General features: G+C 50.7%; 1 protein-coding gene across 1 annotated transcript in view; it reads left to right on the top strand.

Moving 5' to 3' along the window:
- bcl2l13 (BCL2 like 13) overlaps positions 1-5,000 on the top strand; it is a 22,040-nt gene that overhangs the window by 10,858 nt on the left and 6,182 nt on the right. The window lies entirely within an intron of this gene.

Below are 5,000 nucleotides of genomic sequence, written 5' to 3'. Positions count from 1 at the left end.
CTGGCAGTAAAGGGAACTCTATAAGAGTATAATGAATGAGATGTTTTTTGCCTCCTAATAGGATATTGGATGTCTTTTACCAGCCTGTCCTATGCTACTCTGTGTGAATCACTGTTTTTTAAACCCCTTTTCTTGTCAGCATTGATAAATGATTTTCTCAGTGCTGTGGGACAGTTGCTTTTCATGTGGGATTTGCCGAGGATCACCTTTCTGCCATCAGAGGGCGCCAGATGCTTTCTTTCTGAGCCTTCAGTTAGGAGCGATATGATTTAAGCAAAGTGTTTCATAACGGCTCCATGCAGCGCGACATCTTTTAGATTAGTGTCTAAATCTGATTGGGTGCCTGTGGTGCTCTTGGTGCCCGCTGTCAGCTGCCACTCCCTTTGCTGCAGTGAATATTCCCTTTGGTGACACCTGTGCGCTCTCTAATCCCTGCACTCTGTGGTTTTGGCTTTTTAATCCGTCCTTCTCCCATTTAAACACAAAGCAATCCCAAATGTGTTTGCCTTCAGCTGCAAAAGCTGGTTGGAGATATCCTTGTGCGCAGTGTCATGACATAGATGGGCTTTTCCTGCAAGGTCTTCGCCAGTGTTCAGATGTACTGAGATGTCCGTGTTCATTCGGCAGCACTCTTATGCAGACTGACTTACGATAAGTGGACTCAGTTGGGTTAGCTGCGCTGAGACTGAATCAAAATGAAAAGAGGAGGCATCTGAGAACGAGGCCAGTGTCACGGTGGTGTATGTCAGGGGGGTGCGTTCCCTTTCATTGCATCTGAAACAGATGGGTGCTGGGTAAAACGTCCCAGCAGGATGTGGGTCATTACATCACCGCGGCAATCCTCCCAGGATCCCAGACTTTCAGCTTTAAAGAGAGCCGTGAGCAGGAGATTCGGTTATCTTTTAGAGAAAGGCTTGCCTTGTCACAGAACGGGCCTCTGTGCTGTGACGTGTTCCATACCAGGTGACCGGATTAAAACGTCCTCGTTAGCTTCAGTCAGTCATACAGTGTTGTCGCTAATTCATGCAGTCATTCGTACATGGCAGAGCTGTGAATGATAATCATAAATGATTCGGTCAGTTGTGTTATTGTTGGCTCTGTCGCGAGCGCTACTTTGTCACTCATAGTGGCTGTCCTGTACATGTCTGTAGCCCGGTGGACGTAATGTTCAATGTAGGAGCTCATTCAATCATGTTAATTTAATTAGAGCTTCACAGAGCGGTGTTGGGGTAGGCAAGCCTTTGTCTCTGCGCAGAGCTTCAACACAAACGCGACCCCCCCCCCCCCTTCTCGCTGCAACGCAAACGAGGCCACATTCCTGCTCTGTGTTATGTCAGTGGTGGACAGAGGGAGGGAGAGAGAGAGAGAGAGAGAGCGAGAGAGAGAGGAGGAGGGAGGGAGGGACAGAGGGGGAGTGCTGTGCAGCAGTTGGAGATTCACTGCTGTGGCAGACGCCTGTGTACACTCCACTCTCCACAGCTGTACGCTCAGCTCTCATCGGCTTTTCGCTCTCCCTCCTCCATCTTTGTGGACACTCTCTCCGTCCGTCTCACTCTCTCTCCTCTCTCAGTTTCTGGGCCTCTGTCCATCTCGCCCACAGCGGCAGCACAGTGAGGTAAGATGCATCCCTCTCCTGGTTTTGGTACTCTAGGTGGTGCCGGCATTGGTGGTGGTGGTGTTTGTTTGGGCTCTGTGTGAGTAAAGGTATTGATCATGGTGAGAGGAGTTTGGCAGAGCAGAAGTGAAATTTCAACCCTGGAAAACAGGGGCCCAACCTGTCAGTGTCCTTTTTTTGTATGGCTTGTGTTTGTCTTTAGCTGGGGCAGCTTAGTTGTCTGATTTGGTCTGGTGTTCACTGTTGACTCCTGGTCGGGACAGACTGGTTTTATTTGCTGTATCACGATGACTGCATAGAAACACTGAGTTGCCCGAAGGCAGCCACCGTGAGCTGCTGGGGCACTGACACGGACCGGTTCTCCTGTCAGCAGCAGAGTTAAGCAGCTCGCTCTACAATTCTGCCATTGCGTCCATGGAAATGGCAGTGTATCCATCCGTCCGTCCGTCCGTCCGTCCGTCCGCATTCGTCTGTGTTCGTCAGGTATATAGATGTTTGCATGAACTGCGGTTCTGTGCTCCATTACGCAGTCAGTGTTAGCGCTGCTGTTGTTTTACGATTGTTTCCCTGATGTGCATGTGATGCCATAATTAAAATCAGAAATGAAGGGGATTAAAGCCATACTGTTGCTTCCAGTTGATTTGGCTGGGACCGAAACACTGTCTCCTAATTCCAGCAAAGCCCATGGGGGCACAAGGGGGGGGGCAGGAGAACAGCAGGGTAGAGGTGGCTGTTGAGGGAGATGTAGAGCAAGGAGACATTTTGAAAATGGCTGCTACCAAAATGGAAATGGTCTGGAGGACAAAGGAACAAGGTTAGCCTTCTACCGGGCGCCACAGAGCAGAGCCTCTGTGTGTCCGTGTGCACATGTGTATACATGTTCATGTATGTGAGAGGGAGGGATTGAGAGTTGTGCTTGTTCTTGGGGGTGGGCCGAACTTGCGGTCCAGAGGTCGTGTCTGGTATCTGTTAAAGAGGCCCTGTTCTGCCCCCCTCTTGGGGTCTGTCCTTCAGAAAGCGCTGACTGCTGTTCTCTGGAAAGTGCTGCGTGTTTCTGCCCGTGTCTCCAGCGAGACCACCGCCACTGCCGCGCATTACGTCATCTAAATCCTCACTTGGCATTCAAAAACTGTCCACCCCTTTTTAATATATTGTAATATAAAGTTGTAATGCTTTGTAATGTAAGCTTCATACAGTGTAATGATGGATGTCAGTTTCGTGCATGTTCGTGACTACAGACGGAGGCCGAGTGATCTTACACTTTATCTTTGTGTCTGGACCCTCCTTGTCCACGCGACTATCTCTCACTTTCGCCATTTGCATACGAAGCATGTTTACCTCACGTTGCGCTCACTGAAGGGACAGTCTGCCATTTTGTCCGGAGTGAAGTCCGACCTTTGGAACCGTGAGACAGAGGGGAGAGGTCCCACCTCCGTTGCTCAGAAACGAAAACGGCACAAAGCGTGTTTGGGAAGGCCCCTGAAGTCATGGTGACCCGAGGTATGAGAGCAGCGCCTGGCATTGCGTCGCGGGCAGGGTGCCGGCAGGTTACGTAAGGGACGGCGGCGCGGAGATGAAGGGCGCGCGCCTCTATGCTGCGGAGACCAGGGCAAGCGCAGGGGAAGCACCGAAATAAACCTCATAAATCCTAATGAAAAAAAAGAGAAAAGTCATCATGGCTGCGACCCACTTACTGCCTGCCCTGGACAACAGAGAGCCCTAGCTCTTACTGTGCGGGTCGGGGGAGGGGGTTATGGAGAGAGCCCATGGGGGGGACTGGATGTGCCCAGGCCCCATCATACAACATTATTCATTTTAACTGGATGTTCACTGAGGTGGTTCCATCTCAGTGAACTTTGCTGAAGTACTTTGCTGAAGGGTGCACCAGTGGTACCCTCCCTGGGAATCAAACCTTACAATCCCAATTCCTTAACCGCTGTGCCACACTGCCCTTTGACCTTTTAGATCAGAATCGCAGCATTAATGGATGTGTGCAGTGAAGACGGCTTCTCTTTCGATCTGTTTCATTCTGTTTGTGCTCCACATTTGAGTCAACAGACCAAAGATGATGTTGCCATGGTTATAGAGCACCACTATGAATCATAGTGACAGAATCTTTGTGTTTTCACAATAATTATGTGTTCTCATATTTTTTTCCTTTCATTGAGTTGACACCAAGATGGGCATTAGTAAACCTTGGGGGTGTAAAATGTTATTTATGTGCTCTATTTTTGTGAAAGGACGATTCTCTTCAACAAAAAAAGGTCTTGTAGCTCTTAACCTGATTTGATTACTGGTTGTATGAACACATGACAAAAAATGTCAGAAATGTCAGCCTGCCTGTATGTATGCCTATGGTAAGAGCATCTGCTGATTGATAATAATGTAATGTAATGACAGTCCTTGCGCTGTGTGCAGGCCAGTGCTTGGTTCTGCTTGGCGAGTCATGTGATCGGTCATGTGATGGGTGATGCTGAACCCTGTTACCCTGGGGGGTGTAACAACTTAATCGGTCTTGCTGAGGTGTAATTGAGTGATTTGGTTAGGTGCAGGCAATGGGGTACTGTGGCACACATGAAGGCTAATTGAGAGCTGGGCTGTCACAGACGTGAACTCATCTGCAGGCACGGCAGCTTCATTAGCGTCACAGCTGCGGCCTTGTGTAGCGGCGTGCAAACAGCGCCATGGGCTCCCGTCGCCTAACCCCCCCCCCTCCCGAGGCCGCTCGGCCGGCTGCATGATTCGAGGTCTTATGACAGAATGAGGGCCTCTGTCTCTCTCTGCCTGTGCCACCCACCACCACCCACCTCCAGACAGAGGTGCGCTAACACGCTAACTCACTGTCTGCTCTGTGGCTGCTGTGGCACCACGCAAGGTGACTTGACCCCCTCTAGACTGCCCACAGAAAAGCTGTGGCTGGGTGGTGAGCGAAACTCTTCCTTGTGGAATGGAAGTGGCGGCACAGCGCTGGCGATCCCTCAGCAGGCCTGACTCGGGCCCTTGTGTTCCTGCGCCGGCCATTCTGCCCCAATACCGTGTTGTCAGGGACTCCCGAGGTCCTCCGTTACGTAACCGCTGTTTCCTCGTGACCGGGACATTAACCCGCAGTGCAGATGGGCGATGCGGCTTAGCGCAGTGGCACGCAAACGCAGTGGGTCCGTTCAGTCAGTCGCCTCGTCCTGAATGCACACCAGCTAGCGCTGCCTTTCAGACGCTGTTCCTGCGGAGCTGATTTCCTGATCTCTCTTGAGAATAGAAAAATTGGTAACATTAGAGGGGGGCTTTGTTCAGTGTATACTGGTTTGGACAAATTGCTCGATAACCTCCGCCCATATTGCAGTTGAGATGCTGGCTGCGGTGGCCTCTCGGTCAGTGCTGCAATGTT

This window comes from Megalops cyprinoides, chromosome 23, assembly GCF_013368585.1.
Source record: "Megalops cyprinoides isolate fMegCyp1 chromosome 23, fMegCyp1.pri, whole genome shotgun sequence".
NCBI lineage: Eukaryota > Metazoa > Chordata > Actinopteri > Elopiformes > Megalopidae > Megalops > Megalops cyprinoides.
This window is presented reverse-complemented; position numbering and strand designations above follow the sequence as displayed.